The following is a 21,704-nucleotide window of genomic DNA, read 5'->3' on the forward strand; positions in this document are numbered from 1 at the left end:
GCACTTATATTACACTTACTTATCCAATCTGTACTTACAACGATCTCCAAGATACTAAAAAGATGGCCTTTTCAATTTATAGTCCTATTATGGCTGATTAAGTGTTGTGCACTTATGTAAAAAACTTAGTATAAATGAGAAATCATTAAACTTTACATATAATATTCAAGAAATATATTCCAGACACAAACTTCAAGATGGAGTTAAGAATGAGAGCATATGTCACTAGTTTAGGGTACAATGCATTACAGGAATGTTATAATTACGCTCCCCTCCCCACTGCCACAAACCATTACGAACCATCACAATTCAGTTAATGAGCAAAATAAAATAAACCACTAATTCATTCACATCCTATTAGATATTCATTTTTACGCATGCCTCCTAACTGTGCCAATCCTCATTTTTTCATATTCCCACCTTGCTGCCTTCTAGTTACTGCCTCCCATGCTGTATTTTGTCTAATTTGGGTTTAAATCACCCCTGGATAAGAGACTTGTCAGTTTTATTTTTCTAAATGCCATGCACACTTTGGATGACCTTTAAGTAATAAAATAATTACATTAAATAAAACAAGAAATAATTCAGTATGTACTTGTATAAGTGCACCATAACTCTGATTTGTAACTTACCCCTTCTGTTTCATTCTTGGCTTTCTGTTGACCAAATGCAGCCATTGTAATTAATTGTGTGATAGTTTTCCGATACAGCAAGGAGAAACTAACAAACTTATCCTCATCGGTGACCTACTTAAGATGTGAATGTTGATATTAAGAAGTATAGTCCTGGTGTATTAATTAACTCACACTATCATTTAGCCATGTAAGCCAGTGCAGATTTTTTAAAAAAATTATGAATAGTAATTGTCAATGTTTCCTAAGCAATGCAGTTCTTATTATAGGTAGCCTACTAAGAACAGAATCAGTGAAGTTGACAAATAAATGCTATTTGAATAGACCTGATGAAGCTGATTTCACATTAGAGTATAGATATCCACCATTTTGTCTCCTTCTGCTCCTCCATGTGTGTATTTTACTGAAAGTATTGAATAGATGACATTTTTTGAATTAGTAACATTCATCACAATTTCATGAAAAATTGTTTCCTTCTTATCAATAATGGATTATTTTAAAAATGAACAAAAATTGAATAGGTCATTAGTGATTTTTTCTGTCTTTAGACATATAGTGTTGCTAACACAACACATCAGAAATTTTCCTGTTTTAGGGTATGTCTACACTGCCAAGTTAATTCGGAATAACAGCCGTTATTCCGAAGTAACTTCCATAGCGTTTACACAAGCAAACCGCTATTTCGAATTTAATTTGAAATAGTGGGGCGTTTAATATGAGTTTGGTAAACCTCATTCTACGAGGAGTAACGCCAACTCAAATTAGCTAATTTGGAAAAAGCGCTGTGTAGACGCTTATTCCGAATTAGCTGGCCTCCAGCCTTTCCAGTTTCCCCTGGTGGCCACTCTGGGCCAAACTAGGAAAACTCTTCTCCCTTCCCCCAGCCCCAGAGCCCTGAAAGGGGCAGACTCTGGCCACAATGCCTGTACCAGCTCCAAGCCTGCTGGCCAAGAGCCAGCAGTCACTGCCCCAACCCAGTGGCCCCAAAACATGAGCCAGCAAGCCACTGGTAGCCAGCCCTCCACTGCACCCCAGGAGCAGTCTGCCAGCTCCCAGGAGCCTGCCAGGACCCGGAGAAGGTTGGTGCCTTCCTGGTCCAGGGCGGAGATCAGGGTGGACTGTACTCAGGTTTAGGGGGATGCCCCCAACATCCATGATCTCCACACTAGACAGAGGAACGCAGCAATCTATGGCAGGAAAGCTGCCAGCCTGGCCATCAAAGGCCATATGAGAACCCAGGAGCAGGTTTGCATGAAAATCAAGTTGGTCTGGCAAGACCCCTAACCCTGAGCTTCTCCTTCCCCTTTCTCTCCTTGCCTCCCCCTTCCAGCTCCCTCCTTCCAGGTTTCCCCCTCCCCTCTCCCACCCTCATTCCCACCCCAGTTTCTGTCAATAAAGAGAGTTTGTTTTTGGCAAGAAATGTGTTTTTATTTGACATCAGGAAGGGAGGTTAGGGAGGGGTAAGTGGAAGGAGGGAGGAATGAGGCACAAGCCCCCAGTGGGACACACCAGGGAGGCTCTTAGTGCTCCTGAGGGTGGAAGCTCTCCTGCAGGGCCTCCTGGATACTGACAGCCCCCCCGATGGACCTCTGGGATGGCAGCCTGCAGAAAGTGCAGCCAGGCTTGCAGCAACGTGTCCACAAGAAGCACCAGAGTGCCTAGGGGCAGCTCCAGCTCTGTGTTGCAGAGTGCTGTGGTGTCCCAAGGGAGGGCAACCAGAGCACGCAGAGACACAAATGCTTTGCTGTCCCTCATTGAGGCAGGCAAGCAAGCAGGGACACCTGAGAACCAACTGCCCGGGGGACCTGGGGGCGGGGGGTGTCTCTTTAAGCACAGGCATCAGATAGCCTCAGGCAGCAGCCACACACAGACACTCCTGACCTGATGCCCTGCCTGACCTGGTTCTGGCTGGCCTTAAATCCTAGTCTGTGTCCAGTCAGTGTGGAAGCAGTATTTTGCATTAGCAAAATGCTAATTCGAACTGCATTTTGTGTGTGTTAATTCGAATTAGCTTAATTTGAATTAACTATTTCGAATTAAGATAACTAGAATTAACGCTGTAGTAGTGTAGACATACCCTAATTCTCCTGCTTTAGACAGCTAAAGAGAAAAATAAGGTTAGAGACATTTCAATAAATCAACATTTACATCTCTCCAAATGATACTAAAAAGATGGCTTTTTCAATTTATAGTCATATTATGGCTGATTTAAGTTTTTCTGTCTTGGCTGACTATATTGTTAATGTCCTAATTTTATTTATCATAATTTTACCTTGGAATGAAAACCAGGAAAGAGATCATCAGTGGAAGGAAAATGAAAAGAAACATTTTGAACAAGGTCACTAGTTTCTAACATTAATTTAAAATGCTATAATAAAAATTTAAAAATCTTAGGGTTAACAAAGTGAAGTCAACTAGGGTGAAAGAAAAGTTATGAATAATGTGAGCTAAACTGTTGCTTGGGTGACACTCCCATACACAGAAATAAAGGGTACTCAGCATCATTGTTCCCTGTAAGGTGTGCGCTTGTGCAGCTGTGCAGAAGATATTTTAATGTCACTCAGATGATTAGTAGAGCTCCCCTAGCTAGGTTTTTTTGTTTCTACTAGGGGTGCAGATATGCACATAACATTTATTCTGCACATGGATGAAAAAAGTCCATACCTGGATGGAAAAGATTATAGAGAACAATGCTCAGCATCCTCTCTTATAGTCCTGTATAGGCTAATTGAACCTTAGGTCCAAGTGCACAGGAATAAGTGATCAAGAAAACAAGAAAGTAGCTAACACACCTGAGCAGGTTGTGGAGGATGTAATTTGCCTAAAGACATTATCCAGTCCTATATGAATCCATAACAAAAAATAATACATTTCCTTAAAATAAACAAACAGATAAATACTGGTCTATCAACACACCACTTATTAACATAACTGAAAAGTCATGTGCAAAATATTTGCAGACGTTATGTAGTATTATTGCTTGTAGAAGGCTAAAGCACACTTGCTGAAAAAATAACGTACACAATTTACACTGATTGTCATTATTCAGTGATAAACCTTTTAATGTTCTTTATGCATTTGATCTAAATAACACTAAGGGTTCTCTTGAATAATTACATAGTTAAATGTTCCAAAGGTAGACAATGTGAAAACATTAATCCAAAACCCATTAGGAATTCTGTTTTCAATTTGCAATCATACTCTGTCAGATATAAGATGAGAAATTTGGTTATAAAATAATACCAAATTGTTATATATCTTGTGGGGTTTTCCAGCAATAAGAGAATACTGGGAATATCAGTCAAGTGGACTGATTAATCAACAGAGTGGAACGTTCAATCTACTTGCTAGGCAAGAGACCACCCCAAGAACTCTTGCTGTGAAGCTTCTATTTGTAGGTAAACATAACATAGTTAGACGCTGGAAGACTTCTCAGAGTGCATCTCAGGCATATTAGATTCATTATGACAATGGAACAATTAACTAAGTCTAAACATCTGGATATGTTTATTAGGCTTTGGAGCCCCATTTTTTGTTGTACAGAGAGAAGTGATGCTGTATGAATTTGCCTTGATCATTATTCTATGTATATCTACAGCTCTAGCTTCTTTACTGCTAATGTTTGAAAAACTGCTGTCTTGAAATAAAATACAGTGGGCTGAAATCTTCTGTCTGCTGCATGGCATGTTGACAGAATGGGAGAAAGTTACTTCTACTCTTCTGCAAAACATATAAACAAAATAAATTTTAGGAAAATAAAAAAAAGTCTCATTATCCTGTTTGTGTATGTGCATAGGTCAGGGGATGTCAGCACCATGCTCATCTTTTGAGCATGCTGCAGAAAATGTGAGTGTGGCACTCTGAAAGGATAAAGAGTGAGGGCAAAATCCCTTATGTAGTGTGGACTTGAACCAAAGTCTGTTGAACTCAATGAGAGTCTTTTCAATGACTTCGCCTGATGATCGGGTCTTATGTTCCTCTCTGTAAAAGGGTTCCTTCACCTACTGAGGAGCACCCCCTTGTGACCAGAAATAGCGTAGTGAGTGTCTTCCCATCTGGCACTCACTGCCAGTGGTCACTCCAGTGGTCTCTCTTCACAACTTGGTCTTCTGGCCAGGTCATGCTTTAGTCAATTCCCTACGGGTAACAGAGTCCAGCCTATCATTAGTCGAATGATCATATAGCTGGTGTCTGTCTGTCTCTTGGCTCCATGGTCACTGCACTCCTTATCTCAGGTGGTTTCACTCCAACTTCTTTGGTGGCTTGTAGTGGAATCTCTACTCTGGTTTTCGGTTCAGGGACCCTGTAGCTAGCAGCCAGGGTATGCTCCCTCAGAGTCCTTCCTGTCTCCCTGGACCATCTTATTTCTTCTACCCTCCCAAGAGTGACTTCAGACTTTCTTGCAGCCCCTTACTACTTCTTGGGCTTGTGGTGCAGCAGAATCATTTCCTCAATCGATGACCACCATTCAGTAATAAAGATAGATGAAATTAGCTAGTCTTACTCCTTTCTTGACTCCCTAGGCAGGCACACAAAGCTATTCCTACTCTATCCATTCCTTCTTTTTTGGAGCTGCCAGTATACATTTGACGATAGTGTCCCTACTTACCACAAATATATTGATTTGCTAAATCCTGCACATTTATGTAATAACCAAAGAAGAAGAAAAATAGTTACATTTCTCTCTCAGGGGGATGGATTTCCAGTCAGAATATTTTCCCATTGGTATAGATTTTGGCTTTTGTTAAGTCTTTTTTTTTAACTGACATTCTTTACTTAATCCTTTACTCTACTTACATGAGGTATTTGAGTTTTTGTCCTACCCTGTTTCTAGTCAAACACCAACATATATATTAAGTGTACAGTTATCTTCACTATTATCTAGTACTTTGGCCCAGCGGGATCCACAGTCACCACAGGTCCTGGGGCAAGATGTGTGTGGGGCCCAGTGCCCTGTCCTTTGAAGGAAGGGGTGGGACTGAGAGCAGTTAGCATTTAGGATTGCCCAGACTGCAGTGTACCTCTCCAAACCCTCAGGGTGGCACTCTGGCAGCAAGTCAAAGGAGCCTAGGGCAATTGCTCCCCTATCAGCGGGACTGCTTTGGCCAAAAAACTTAAGTCTAGCAGCTTAATTCTAAGAGTGATAGACAGTTCTCTGACTTTGGTCTGCATTACACACAGCAGAATAGCAATGAAAGCACCACATGCTATACACAGTGCCTATGTTTATATACTGTCTCGTTTTCTCAGATTTGTTTTAGATGCTGACCTGGCATTAGTATTCAGGTCTACTTAGCACTCTATATCGCATTATCACTTAAAAAAAAAATCTGCTCCCCTGGAGACTCCATATATTCTTTTAAGTAAGTTGATACATTTATTCTTCCCTTTAGTCTTATCTACAACTTTTTGAATATGGTCCATATCAAATATCACAGACAAGGTATTTTTCTATTATATTTATTTGCTGTATGTACACACACACACACACACACACACACACACACACACACACACACACCAACCATTCCTTTAGTTTTGTCAATGGAGAACTGGAAAGTCCATCTGTTTTCCCATTCACAACTACTGAGAAGTGCATTGCTGATTCTTTTGGTGGCATTTTCAAGATTTGGGCCATATGGTACAGTTCTCAGCAACTAATGCAATGCCTATTCCTGCACTCATCTCCACTGACAGGTCATTTATTATGATGTTAATAAGTGTTAAGCTAATGGCAATTCCCTGGGGCGTTCCATTTGTAATGGAATACATGATGAAAAAGGCCTTCCCTAGATGGACTTTTATTTTTCTTTTGCTTAGAAAATCTCTTGTCCATCTATACATTCTTCCTACAATACCCATGGTTGCCACTTTATACAATACAGGCAGTCCCCGACTTACGCGGATCCGACTTATGTCGGATCCGCACTTACGAACGGGGCTTTCTTGCCCCGGAGCTCGCAGGCAGCGGTCCCACCACCTCAACCTCCAGGGCGAGAAAAGCTGCTCCCGGTGCCCCTGGTCTGCTGGGGACCGTCTCCAGCAGACCAGGGGCACCGGGAGCAAAGCCGCAGCAGCGGCGGGTTCCCACACTTCTGAGGCTTTGCTCCCGGTGTCTCTGGTCTGCTGGGGGGGGGGGGCACAGCTAGTGTGTGCCCCCCCCCCAGCAGACCAGGCTTTTGTTGTGGACCCTGGGGCAGAGCAGCTGGGGCGCTGCCAGTTGGTCCTGCAGCGCTGCTCTGGGCACTACTGGACCAACCCGGCAGCACCCCAGCTGCTCTGCCCCAGGTGTCCTGATTCAGCCGCTGCTGGTCAGTTTCAGCAGCGGCTGAATCAGGACGCCTGGGGCAGAGCAGCTGGGGTGCTGCTGGGTTGGTCCAGTAGCGCCAAGGAGCGGCGCTACTTGAGCAACCCAGCAGCACCCCAGCTGCTCTGCCCCAGGCGTCCCCAAGTCAGCTTCTGCTGAAACTGACCAGCGCTGACTACAGGAAGCCCGAGGCAGAGTTGCTCTGCCCCGGGCTTCCTGGAATCAGCCGTTGATCAGTTTCAACAGCAGCTGACTTGGGGACGCTTGGGGTTCTTAAGTTGAATCTGTATGTAAGTCAGAACTGGCGGTCAGTTTCAGCAGCGGCTGAATCTGGACGCCAGTTCCGACTTACATACAGAGTCAACTTAAGAACAAACCTACAGTCCCTATCTTGTACGTAACCCGGGGACTGCCTGTAGTCCCTCTCTCCAGAACACACTATAGACTTTTTCTGTGCCCAGGAAGTTTACTGTGTTACATTGGATCTCAGGCTTTCATGTGCTTCTTTCTGTATCAGTACAATGGGGTCAGATGCACTCCTACTTCTGAACCCAATTTGTGTTCCATGTATAAGCCTATTTCTTTCCAAGTGTGCTACTAATCTTTCTGCCATCACTTTGTCCATAGCTTTACCTAAATATACTACAAGGGCAATTGGTCTGTATGACTCAGGTCCAGAGTTCATGTTGCTTGGTTTCTCCCTCCTCCTTTTTCCTGTTTCTCTATATATGCCATATCCTGGATTTTTTAGTCTAGTTTTTCTATTTGCCAAGTCTCTTTTATGCATAGTATATCAAGTTTAGTTTTCATGTTGATAACATTTCTTTAATTCCTGCCCATATGCTATAAAACCATGTGCATTCCAGATTAAAAACAACACCTCCATTCCTGTAACCTTCAACACTTCTCCATGCTTTCCTAAATGAAAGATGTTTCTCTGATAGATTGCTAGTTCATATGTACTTTTCAGCACACTATGGCTATGTCTAGACTGGCGTGATTTTCCGCAAATGCTTTTAACGGAAAAGTTTTCTGTTAAAAGCATTTGCGGAAAAGAGCGTCTAGATTGGCACGGACGCTTTTCCGGAAAAGCACTTTTTTGCGGAAAAGCATCTGTGCCAATCTAGACGTGCTTTTCCACACAAAAGCCCCAATCGCCATTTTTGCGATCAGGGCTTTTTTGCGCAAAACAAATCTGAGTTGTCTACACTGGCCCTTTTGCGCAAAAGCTTTTGCGCAAAAGGACTTTTGACTGAACAGGAGCAGCATAGTATTTCCGCAAGAAGCACTGATTTCTTGCATGAGATGGTCAGTGTTCTTGCAGAAATTCAAGAGGCCAGTGTAGACAACTGGCAAGTTTTTCCACAAAAGCAGCTGCTTTTGCGGAAAAACTTGCCAGTCTAGACATAGCCTACAAGTCTCACTTTCTGTTTTCTTCCTGTCTGAAAGAAGTATAATGTATGATTAAAGTCACAGATACAAGGAATCTTTTTCTATAAGTAGCATATCATCTCCTTTTACCCCAATGTCAGTCATTACTTTCTCCTCTATATCAACTGCTTGCTAATCTTTGCCCTCAATTATTATTTTTATTATTGTGTATTTTTTCCCCTCCAGACATCTCTTAGCTTCTACATATGAGGTGTTAATGGTTTTGTTTTTTTAAACATTGCTCTAGCTTACTTTGCCTACTACACTATCCCTATGCTGAGCTGTTTTTTTCTTCACAGTTACATTTTTGTTTTGTCCCTCCCTCATAATTATCATATGAATGGTCTCCTGCACAGTTGTTACATATTAAACTTCCCTTTGCAATTATATGCTGTGTGACCAAATCTTTGACACCTGAGGCATCTACACCATTCGTTTCAGTTAGAAATCTAAGTAGCTCGCAGTTCATTTTTAGCTTTCCTAGCACCTTTGCCATAAGGAGCTGCCCTACTTGTTCTTTGTGTTACACTCCACTTAGAAGACACCACCAGGTGGTTTCCCAGCTCTTACTGTATCTCCAACACTTTTTAAAAACTATTCTGCAATCATCAAGCAATTGATATAGCTTATCTTTCTCATCAGCTAGGGATTTTACTGTTATGCAATTTCATCCATGCCCAGTTCCTATCTTGCAGTTCTTTCTTTCTACTGGTTCTAAAGAATCTATCCCTTCCCTTGTTTTCATCCATTCCTTTTTCTCAACACTTTCACTAGTCACATTTTCTAGCCTGGTTTGAGTATCATTTGTTTTCACTTCTAGCTCCCCTCTGACCTACAGTTTAGCCCAATTAGCTTTCCCTTGCAAAGTCAGTCAAATCTAGCCAAAACCCCTGAGGCTCTTTGTGCTACAAACTTCCTGGCTTTATAATCACCATCCAGCCTCTACCCAGCTGGGCTTCAGTTATCCATTAAATTCCCTCCTCACTCCTCAGGTGCTGCCAGTATATTATTCAGCTTGTCAGGCTCACATTAACCACTTCAGGACCAGTGTGAAGGTCACACCCCAAGATACCTTCCAGAGCAGTTCAAAAAGTGAAAAAATGGGAAGTTTCAGCAGTTCCTAGTTTCAAATTACTCTTATTCCTCTCCACACATATTAATGCTAGCAGCAAGTGGTCTCTTCTGCTGAGAGACAGTTAAAGGCATATAGCACTTGCAGATGGACCAGAAAGAAAACAAAATTGTCTTATTTATGATATGGATCTCTTAGTCCCAGTTTCACAAAAAGATTTAGGAATTTCCATCCCAGATTTAGGTGCCTATATCCCCAATTTAGATGCTACTGCAGTTGACAAAAGAGCCAGTGCCTACATTTCCATGGTAAAAGTTCTCTGGGCACCTAAGTTTCTACCTCTAGGCATGTACCTAACTCTGGGCGCCTAAGTTTCCACCTCTAGGCTTGTACATCTGCTTGAGGCAGATGACTTAATATTTATACTCATACCTACGTGGCAGCACAATCTTCAAAGTTAGCCAAGATAAGAATTCCCCTTGCCAAGCTCACCTCTGTATGTGATCCACTAGGGGTGCTTGAAGCATGTCCAATTCTACTCAAAATGGCTATTCCTCACTTTGCTTAATGAGGCAAAGGGACTTGATCAGATGTCTTCTACCTCCCAAGCGAGTGACTCAGCCATAGGACTATATATCTTTCCCATTTTTCCTCTATTAAACTAATATTTAATTATTTAATACAAAGTAACATTTTTTCCAGAGGATTGATGGGACTGCACCCTCTCTTGCCTCAAATGGATTTTTCAGCGTTCAACCACAGTAGTGCATCCTAAAAATATTTTCTCCCATTTCAACTCTTCAATAGATTTCTTAATCCCCTAGGGTATGTCTACACGAGCCCTCTCGTTCCACGAGGAGTAACAGTAGTTCGAATTAGAGATCCTAATTCGAACTACCTACTCCATGCCGCGTGTAGCCGTGGGCATGGAGTTGGGACTAAGGGACATTTAAAAATGGCGGCGCCCGGGAAGATTCAAATGAAGCCCGGGATACAGGCAATCCCCGGGTTACGTACAAGATAGGGACTGTAGGTTTGTTCTTAAGTTGAATCTGTATGTAAGTCGGAACTGGCGTCCAGATTCAGCCGCTGCTGAAACTGACCAGCGGCTGACTACAGGAAGCCCGAGGCAGAGTTGCTCTGCCCCGGGCTTCCTGGAATCAGCCGCTGATCAGTTTCAACAGCGGCTGAATCTGGACACCAGTTCTGACTCACATACAGATTCAACTTAAGAACCCCAGGCGTCCCCAGGTCAGCTACTGCTGAAACTGATCAGCGGCTGATTCCAGGAACCCTGGGGCAGAGCAACTCTGCCTCGGGCTTCCTGTAGTCAGCCGCTGGTCAGTTTCAGCAGCGGCTGACTTGGGGATGCCTGGGGCAGAGCAGCTGGAGCAGAATCATAGAATCATAGGACTGGAAGGGACCTCGAGAGGTCATAGAGTCCAGCCCCCCGCCCTCAAGGCAGGACCAAGCTCCGTCTACACCATCCCTGACAGATGTCTATCAAACCTGTTCTTAAATATCTCCAGAGAGGGAGATTCCACCACCTCCCTTGGCAATTTATTCCAATATTTGATCACCCTGACAGTTAGGAATTTTTTCCTAATGTCCAATCTAAACCTCCCTTGCTGCACTTTAAGCCCATTACTCCTTGTCCTGTCCTCAGAAACCAAGAGGAACAAATTTTCTCCTTCCTCCTTGTGACACTCTTTTAGATATTTGAAAACCGCTATCATGTCCCCCCTTAATCTTCTTTTTTCCAAACTAAACAAGCCCAGTTCATGAAGCCTGGCTTCATAGGTCATGTTCTCTAGACCTTTAATCATTCTTGTCGCTCTTCTCTGTACCCTTTCCAATTTCTCCACATCTTTCTTGAAATGTGGCGCCCAGAACTGGACACAGTACTCCAGCTGAGGCCTAACTAGTGCAGAGTAGAGCGGCAGAATGACTTCACGAGTTTTGCTTACAACACACCTGTTGATACAACCTAGAATCATATTTGCTTTTTTTGCAACAGCATCACACTGTTGACTCATATTCAATTTGTGGTCCACTATGACCCCTAGATCCCTTTCCGCCATGCTCCTTCCTAGACAGTCGCTTCCCATCTTGTATGTATGGAACTGATTGTTCCTTCCTAAGTGGAGCACTTTGCATTTCTCTTTATTAAACTTCATCCTGTTTACCTCTGACCATTTCTCTAACTTGCTAAGGTCATTTTGAATTATGTCCCTATCCTCCAAAGAAGTTGCAACCCCATCCAGTTTGGTATCATCTGCAAACTTAATAAGCGTACTCTCTATCCCAATATCTACATCATTGATGAAGATATTGAACAGTACGGGTCCCAAAAACAGACCCTTGCGGAACTCCACTTGTTATCCCTTTCCAGCAGGATTTAACACTGTTAACAACAACTCTCTGACTATGGTTATCCAGCCAATTATGCACCCACCTTATCGTGGCCCTATCTAAGTTATATTTGCCTAGTTTATCAATAAGAATATCATGCGAGACCGTATCAAATGCCTTACTAAAGTCTAGGTATATGACATCCACCGCTTCTCCCTTATCCACAAGGCTCGTTATCCTATCAAAGAAAGCTATCAGATTAGTTTGGCATGACTTGTTCTTCACAAACCCATGCTGGCTATTCCCTATCACTTTATTACCTTCCAAGTGTTTGCATATGATTTCCTTAATTACCTGCTCCATTATCTTCCCTGGGACAGACATTAAACTGACTGGTCTGTAGTTTCCTGGGTTGTTCTTATTCCCCTTTTTATAGATGGGCACAATATTTGCCCATTTCCAGTCTTCTGGAATCTCCCCTGTCTTCCATGATTTTTCAAAGATCATAGCTAAAGGCTCAGATACCTCCTCTATCAGCTCCTTGAGTATCCTGGGATGCATTTCATCAGGACCTGGTGAGTTGCTGACATCTAACTTTCCTAAGTGATTTTTAACTTGTTCTTTGTGTATCCTATCTTCTAAACTTACCCTCTCTCTGCTTGTATTCACTACATTAGGCACACCTCCAGACTTCTCGGTGAAGACCGAAACAAAGAAGTCATTTAGCATTTCCTGTTACTGCTTCTCCCTCCTCACTGAGCAGTGGGCCTACCCTGTCCTTGGTCTTCCTCTTGCTTTTAATGTATTTATAAAAGGTCTTCTTGTTTCCCTTTATGCCTGTAGCTAGTTTGATCTCATTTTGTGCCTTTGCCTTTCTAATCTTGCCCCTGCATTCCCGTGTTGCTTGCCTATATTCATCCTTTGTTATTTGTCCTAGTTTCCATTTTTTATATGACTCCTTTTTTATTTTGAGATTATGCAAGATCTCCTTGTTAAGCCAAGCTGGTCTTTTGCCATATTTTCTATCTTTCCTACACAGCGGCGCTCCTCGGCGCTACTGGACCAACCAAGCAGCATCCAAGCAGCTCTGCCCCAGGCGTCCTGATTCAGCCGCTGCTGAAACTGACCAGCAGCGGCTGAATCAGGACGCCTGGGGCAGAGCATCTGGGGTGCTGCCGGGTTGGTCCAGTAGCGCCGAGAGCGGCACTGCGGGACCAACTGGCAGTGCCCCAGCTGCTCTACCAGAGGCATCCCAAGAAAAGCCTGGTCTGCTGGGGGGGGGGGACGCACTAGCTGCGCTCCCCCCCCCAGCAAACCAGGGAGACGCAGGTGGCGGGACTGAGACGCGCAGCGGTCCCGCTGCCCCAGTCCTCCGCGTCTCCCTGGTCTGCTGGGGCCCCTCCCAGCAGACCAGGGAGACGCGGAGCAAAGCCGCGGAGGACCCAGGTGGGTGGACTGCCCAGACGTGCCGCGGTCCCCCCGCCCCTGTCCTCCTTGGCTTTGCTCCATGTCTCCCTGGTCTGCTGGGAGGGCCCAGCAGACCAGGGAGACGCGGAGCAGCTTTTCTTGCCCCGGAGGACGTGGGCGGTGGAGCAAAGCTGTGGAGGACCCGGGTGGGGGGGATCGCCCAGACGCGCCGTGGTCCCCCTGCCCCGGTCCTCCGTGGCTTTGCTCCGCGTCTCCCTGGTCTGCTGGCCCCCCCCCCCAGCAGATTAGGGAGACGTGGAGCAGCTTTTCTCGCCCTGGAGGATGTGGGCGGCGGGACCGCAGTGCATCTGGGCGGTCCTGCCGCCTGCGTCCTCCAGGGCAAGAAAAGCCCCGTTCGTAAGTGCGGATCCGACATAAGTCGGATCCGCGTAACCCAGGGACTGCCTGTATTTAAATCCTGGGCTCCATTTGCAACTTCGAATGCCTACATTAGCCTCCCTAGTTCGAACTAGGGGGCTAGTGTAGACATACTCCTAAAGTTTGCTCATCTAAAATCTAATCTTAGTTCACCAATCTATCCAATAAAGTTAGCATACCAGTTTATAAGCAAAAAACTCCCATTCTAGCCATTAAACAAATCAGAACAATAAACAATCTCAGTGCTTAGAATAATAGAGATCTCTCCTATTGGAATGATGGCTAGAGTTAAAAGAAAACTGTTTCTTGATTCTGAGGCCCTGGAAATGAGAGATTTGTACAGCACTTGGGTAAACATTTCCAAGATTTCCTATTTCTTATATGGAATATTCCTGCTCCCTGAAAATCCACTCACTGGTTACTGCTTATGGTACAAATTCATGTGGTTTTGATGAGATGCTAGAGTGTAATTTGTATTCTATTCTGGAATACATTTTGGAATGTTCCACTACTGACTTTTGGCTTGAACAGCCACTCTTAGATGCTAAAATGTTTTCTTGTACATAGGGGGACTGTATGGCTCAAGAGATATGTAATGGGACACAGACTACAGCATGTTACTTGTACGGTAAAGCACAACAGTAAATACCTTTGCCGATGGCAGATCTTTAATGACACATATGAAACAAGTATGTAGCTTCATGAGGGCCATCCTGACTGATAGGCGAAACGTGCAGCGGCATAGGGTACCGCAAAATTTGGGACACCAAATTGCCCCAAATTTGATGGTAACCTATGCAGCTGTATGCTGCTTTTGGGCACTGGTTGCCTCCTGCTCCAACCCGTGGCAGCCTCCCCAGAGGTCAGCCCCCAACCCCCACTCACCACCTGGAGGCGAGCAGCCTTTGTGGGCCTGAGCAGGGAGCAGCCACACAACAGGCGACTGGATTGAAGTGCTCCTTTCCCCTTAAAATCACCACTTCTCTCTGGCTGACTGTGCAGCCAGCTGCTGCTCCTCCAGCCCAGACCTCACTCTCAGTCCTACTCCAGGTTGCCAACTGCCTCAGACCAGACATCACTACAGTAAACGGCATCTGGTCTGAGTGTGCTGACAACCTCTTTCCCTCATAACTTCAGCCCCCTCCCCGAGAGGGGGCTCTAATGCTGGGCTGTGTAGGGCACCAGCACCAGCCGGGGTGGCCCTTGGGCATTATTATAGTTCCTGTCAGAACACGTGTCCAAATAAGAAACAGCACTGATAATAACTAGCATCCTCATTGGTAGGCTCAACAAGGAGGTAAGTGACTGGTCAAGGAGGGATACTAAATGCATCCTCTCAACCCCTTATGCAATCCTCAAAAGTCCAAATTGGGGCACATTGCTGGGCTTTGTGGGAAAGCTTGCACCTGTTCTGGTTGGTCTCCAGGGCTGTTTATCTGGCACTTAAAAGGAGCATTACAATTTCACAGTAAAAATAAAAACAAAATCCGTTAATATATTTATTTAGAAATTGTTTTGACAGCACATAGCTGAAAACATATTGAAATAACCTGGTAAGGAATATTAAGACTTCAGGGAGCGGAAAGGGAACACACAGAGAATGCACACCATCTGGACAAAGCGCTATTTGGCACTAGTCAGCAGCTTCATCTTTTGATGAACCTTTCATATAAATACAGACTATTTACACTGGTGTACATTAAACACCAAGCAGGATTCACTTGGCTGTTTATTAAAGATGCAGTATGGTTAGTGGAGTGTTCAGTATAGAAGCTTGCACGGTCAGTAAGACCTGGCAAAAATTACATGAAATTAGTCAAACCTTATTCGAATTCTTAAAAGTTTTTAAAATAATGAGAGGAGAGTCCTAGCTGAAGGGTTATAAAAACATTAAATTACAGCTCTCTTGACTTTCATCTGCTAGGAGACACTAAGACCAAGATGCTCAATTTGTGTAAATTATCACAGTTCAACAGAAGCCAGTATAGTTATGCCAGTTTACAGCAGCTGAGCATGGTCCTATTCTGAAAAGTGGCTGTGCCTAAATGATATATCATAGGGTCCTATGTTCATTGCCTCTAAATCACCAGCTCCCAAACTGTGGGGTCTGTGGAACACTTGGTGGTCTGTGGAGAGATGGTTCATCACATGTTTCCGCGTCAGTGAGTCACAGTGTTGTTTCCAGGTGCTTCTTAAATTATGTGGTTTTTTTTTAATACGGCTAAATATAAAGTCATGCACCAAGGAACAAAGTTTGCAGTCCACCCTTATAGGGCAGACTGCTACCCCTGGAAGCAGTGACTCTGAAAAAGATGCAGGAGTTGTGGTGGATGATCGACTGAATAGGAGATCCCAGTGCGATGCTGTGGTCATAAGAACATAAGAACGGCCATACTGGGTCAGACCAAAGGTCCATCTAGCCCAGTAGCCTGTCTGCTGACAGTGGCCAGCACCAGGTGCCCCAGAGAGGGTGGACCGAAGACAACAATCAAACAATTTGTCTCCTGCCATCCTTCTCCAGCCTCTGACAAACAGAGGCCAGGGACACCATTTCTATCCCCTCGCTAATAGCCTTTTATGGACCTAACCTCCATGAAATGATCTAGCTTCTCTTTAAACTCTGTTATAGTCCTAGCCTTCACAGCCTCCTCTGGCAAGGAGTTCCACAGGTTGACTACACACTGTGTGAAGAAGAACTTTCTTTTATTAGTTTTAAGCCTGCTACCCATTAATTTCATTTGGTGTCCTCTAGTTCTTCTATTATGGGAACTAATAAATACTTTTTCTTTATCCGCCCTCTCCACACCACTCATGATTTTAAAGGTCAAAAGGGCTAATGCAAACTTTGGAAAGGCAAACAAGGGAATCTTGAATTGGAGAAGGGAGGTTATATTACCATTGTTTTTGGTACTGGTGCAACTGCTAATGGATTAGTTCTAGTGTCTACAATTCAAAAAGAGGTTGATAAACTGGAGCAGGTTCAAAGAAAAGCTTAAGGGATTGGAAAACATGTCTTATTGTTAGTAATGCCCACAGCTGTATGCATGTTAGGCATGATATACACTTTGCTCTTCTTATCCCCCCGTCTTGGGCAATCATGCCTCCCAACATGTATCTCAATTTGCCTTGGACCTCCCATTTGAGAGGCCCCCAAACTGAATTATGTTGTGACCCGACATGCAAGGTTGCATCACCACTTAGGGTGGGGCAGCTGGGTCAAATCTGAATGGCCCTACAGCCTTGCGTGTAAGATTGCATGACTGGGAACAGGGCCTGTCCCGTTGAATTGAAGGTGAATCTTCGTGGCAAGGACCAGTGTGGCTCTGTACACCAGGTGAAAAGTTTGTGGGAGAGGGCCCTGTTTGTAGTGATAGACTCAAGAAGTTCTATTGATGTAGCTTAACAAGGAGAAGGTTAAGAGGTGACTTGATCTCAGTTTATAAGGATATACAAATATTTGATAAAGGGATCTTCTGTCTAGCACAAAAAGATATAACACAATCCATAGGGGGGAGATAAAGTTGGACAAGTTCAGATGGCAAATAAGGTGGGAGTTTTTTTAACAGTGAGGGTAATTAAACACTGGAAAACTTAGCTCAGGTTGCAATGGATTCTCCACCACTGGGAATTTTACACCTGCCGTGCATACTGCTGTTGCAGCACAAAAATGCAGGTACTCTCAGAGGGTATGTCTACACTACCCTCCTATTTCGAAATAGGAGGGTAATGTAGGCATACCGCAATTGCAAATGAAGCCCGGGATTTGAATTTCCCGGGCTTCATTTGCATAAGCGGGGCGCCGCCATTTTTAAATCCCCGCTGGTTCGAACCCCGTGCCGCACGGCTACACACGGCAGGAACTAGGTAGTTCGAACTAGGCTTCGTAGTTTGAACTACCATTACTCCTCGTGGAATGAGTTCGAACTAGCGGGGTAGTGTAGACATACCCAGAGATATTAAACACCCCCAAAGAGCACAGGAAGCAGAGCAGGCTCAAATATGGTGATTTGATGTGGCTCTACAATTCCCTAGTAGAAAGCATGTAATTGACTTAAATTAATCCTGCAACTCTTCCGAATACTGAAGCAAAGCAACTGACCAGGGTGCTACACATAGGCACCTTGCCACAAAAACTCCAACCTGGCCACCAGAAACTCAATGAAATCAAGCCCAGCAATTCAGATGGGCCAAAGCACCCAGCAGGCAGCATGTCATGAGAGAGTGTTAAAGTCTGGAGTCTATGATGGGGATGTAAATGATGGGATACTATTTGATCAATTCTCTCAGAGTGAGCACAGAAACTGGGCCCTGCTTCTTCAAGTAGGCCCTGTGGGAATAACCCTTTGCCTACATGGAATGTTACTGACTTCAAGAAGGATCTACTTGCAGAATGGCCTCACTCTTGGTTGGCATCATGACTGAATGTGAAGGAATCTCCTAAGCTAATAGCAAGCACCTCCTCTGCTTGATCTTAAGAAGCAGGATCTTTAAGTGGTAGCAATAGGAGATTTCTGTCCCCTCTGGATTAGGCCTAGAAAAGGGTTAGACTACCTACTTCCTGTGATAATCTCGTTTTGAAAACAGCTGAACCATTTTGGCTGAAGTTTTAAAAAAATATGCAAGCTGAGGTAGACACTCAGCACAGAAAAGGTTGCCTTGAATGGTTACAGTTTTTAAAATTTGGCCAAGCTATAAGCAAGTGAAATCATTCTTATACTGGAAAGCGTTGGATAACCTTAGTAACAAGGGTTCTATCAGCCCTGCCTATAACAAAGGCATAACATTTATTATGGTTTTCTTGTCATTATTGGCTATGTGCAAGGTTATGTCCTTAATAAAAAGAATGGGCAATTTAAATTACACATACCACAAGAATCTTATCTTCCAAGTCTTCTTTTAGAGAACACATGATGGAAGAAAATTAGTTTTCTAATTAAGTGGTGACTTTGTAGGAAATTAGTTCAATTTTCTTGTACATCCAGCTACATTCTGAGAATCCTAGAGGGAAATAGCTTATGCTGATGATACCAACAAACATTCACAATAGCTCTGTTAAAGATTCTTTTGGCGAATGTGGTTCAGAAGCAAAATATTCAACAAAGCAAAATGGCTTTTCTTTATACAGCACTCAGGATTTCTGTGGCAATGTTAGGAGACAAATAATATAAATGACCCCACCCTTTATAGACCAACAAAATACCACACGTGCTGAACTAACTACCCATAGTAAAATTAAGATGTCTGCGTGTTAATAATCAGATCATAAATCCCAAACAAAACAAACTACACTTCTAGCACATATGAGCACAGACAGCATTGGTTCAGAGACAAACCACTTCTTCCTAATTTTTCTTCCCTTTTTTAACAAGCCCCACAATTCAACTGGCCTCTTTCGAATCCAGCCATAGTCAATCACATTTGGCATTGTGTGTAATGAGTAAGAGATACCTGCAGTAACTCTTTTTTTAGAGAAAGAGTTTTATCCCCCTCCCCAGCCAAACACCTTTCACACTACTGTATACATTTTCTCTTTCATTTCCATCCTTTAGGGGTAGTTTAATAAACTCAATTATTATATTTCAGTATCATCTCATTTACATAAAACTGAACTGAAAAAAGGAGCTTTTCAATGGTGGAATAATGTTTTCAGTAATAGAGAAAGATGAACCAATTTGGATAAATAAAGAACCTACCCAAATTTTGGCCTAAAAGTCAAACTGAACTTGACATGACTTTTGTTTAATTAAAAAAATAAATCAGGATAACCTTTTCATTGATTACTTTTCTTTTTCAAGTAATTCAAACATAAGAGGAAATGCTGTTCTCATATTATTTCTGACAAAGAAGAAGCAGGAAGTACAAGACATCTCACCATAATGCTTACTCCCATAAGATTTCCAACCCAATTTTTGTGAAGCAGGAAATTCAGGTCACTTTGATAAAGTTCAGATACACACTTTAATTTCTGTGTAATTGTTCCTATCAGAATGAGCTTTTGTATCTTGGAGCTTCACTTATCATCTGACAATTTGGGCACACAAAAACCTTTAAGATATTTTATTTCAAAATGCTAATCTAATGCCACAATAAGATTGCCAGGAAGGGAAATGCTTTGTGTGCTTGTGATACAGAAATGTTACATCATAGATATTGAAACAGCAGCTGCTAAATGCTCTTTTCCACATCTTCATCCCCTTAGTTCAGCATCGTTTATTGATTATTTGTGATAGATGAAAGAATGAACAGAATTTTAAATCAACAGGTTCAAATAACTTGCCTCCAAAAGTTTGAATTAAATTGGCTGAGGAAGTTGCTGAACTGTCAATGTTGATTTTCAATAACTCTTACAGCACCGTAGAAGTTCCAGAAGACAGGAACAAAGCTACTGTTGTGTCAACATTTAAAAGGATAAACAGGGCGACCCACTAATTGTAGGCCTGCCACTTTGACTTCAATCCCAGGCAACAGAGAAGCTGATACGAGGGATGTTAAATTTAGATTAATTGTCTAATCGAATAGTTGATGCAATTTGCATCAACTCTTTGATTAGTCGATAAGGGCACCTCCACCTTTGAAGTGTATCAACAATCCCAGGGCTTTTGCTACACTTCAAAGGTGAAAGCACTTTGGGGTGCATGGGGCCAGCAGGGGACTCAAGCAGGCCCCTGCTGGACCCATGATCCCCACAGTGTGTCAAACTGGCAGTGCTGCATGGAACCGGGGGTCAGCTGGCTTTATTTGGCATTGCCACTTTGAAACTCTGTGGGGAGCCCAGCATCAGGCTTCAGGTGGCATTTCAAAGCGAGAGCACCGCATAGAACCCAGCTGATTCCAGGCTCCATGCGGCACTGCTGCTTTGAAGCACCTGCACCACCAACTTACTCTCTTTGCTGCCTCTTTCTGATAGAGGCAGCAAGGGCGGATGGGAAGCAACTAGTCAACTAGTCATTCACATCCCTAGCTGATACAGGGCTTGATTAATAAAGAATCAAAAGAGGGTGATGTAATTAATACCATGAACATGAACTTAGAGAAAATAGTTGCTGTCAAAATAACTGTCTTTTATTGATGTTTTACAAGTTGTATTGAAAAAGATAAAAGTGTCTCTTTATAGATTTCTGTGGGGGGTTGATTTGGCACTGACAACATTTTGCTTAAAGATCTAATATGTTAAACTATTAACTGGGCATATATGAAAGGATTAAAAGTTGGTTAAATGATCTCAAAATGTAACTCCAAAGAGAATATTATCTCTAAGTGGGTAGATTTCTAGTTGGGGCCCAAAGGGACTGGTTCTTGGAGTCACATTGAACATTTTTATCAGTGACTTGGAAGAACACAGAATCATTGCTGATAAAGTTTTTAGGCAACACGAAAATTGGGAGAATAGCATGTAATGAAGAGAACAGGCCACTGAGACAAAGGAATATGGATTTCTTGATAAACTTGGCACAATCAGTCAGCGTGAGTTTTAATGGAGAAGGTTAAGGAGTGTCTTGACTGAAGTCTATAACTACCTACATTTGGAACAAATATTTGATAATGGGATCTTCAGTCTATCAAACAATGGCATTACATCATCCGATGGCTGGAAGTTAAAGCGAGACAAACAGACATTGGAAATTTCTAACAGTGATGCTAATTAACCATGGGGACACCACAAGTTGTGGTGGATTCTCCATCACTGACAATTTTAAAATCAAGACTGAATGTTTTATTAAAATATAGTCTCTAGAAATTATTTTGGGAAAATTCTATGGCCTGTGTTACACAGGTCAGACTAGATGATCACAATGTTTCCTTCTCACCTTAGAATCTACGAATCTATTAATCAAAAAGAAAACAATGAAGGACAGGACAATAAAGAAAAGCGGCAATACACTCAGAAACATATTCATTGAGACTTATGTAAACTACCAAAAAATAGAGCTTAAACTAGTTTTTGGTTTATCAATTTGTTTACCTGTAGAATCACATTTTAAAATAATGATATTGAAGGGAAGAACCACAGTAAAGAAAGTTCTGATGCTGGGGATGAGGAGTGGACAGGTTTTTTTTTTTACAT

General features: G+C 43.0%; 1 protein-coding gene across 3 annotated transcripts in view; it reads right to left on the reverse strand.

Annotated features, from left to right (window-relative positions):
- Nucleotides 1-21,704, reverse strand: part of BANK1 (B cell scaffold protein with ankyrin repeats 1) — a 416,748-nt gene that overhangs the window by 109,559 nt on the left and 285,485 nt on the right. The gene's annotated exons all lie outside the window — the stretch shown is intronic.

Source organism: Pelodiscus sinensis, chromosome 4 (assembly GCF_052426305.1).
Source record: "Pelodiscus sinensis isolate ZL-2025 chromosome 4, ASM5242630v1, whole genome shotgun sequence".
In the NCBI taxonomy this organism is placed as follows: Eukaryota; Metazoa; Chordata; order Testudines; family Trionychidae; genus Pelodiscus; species Pelodiscus sinensis.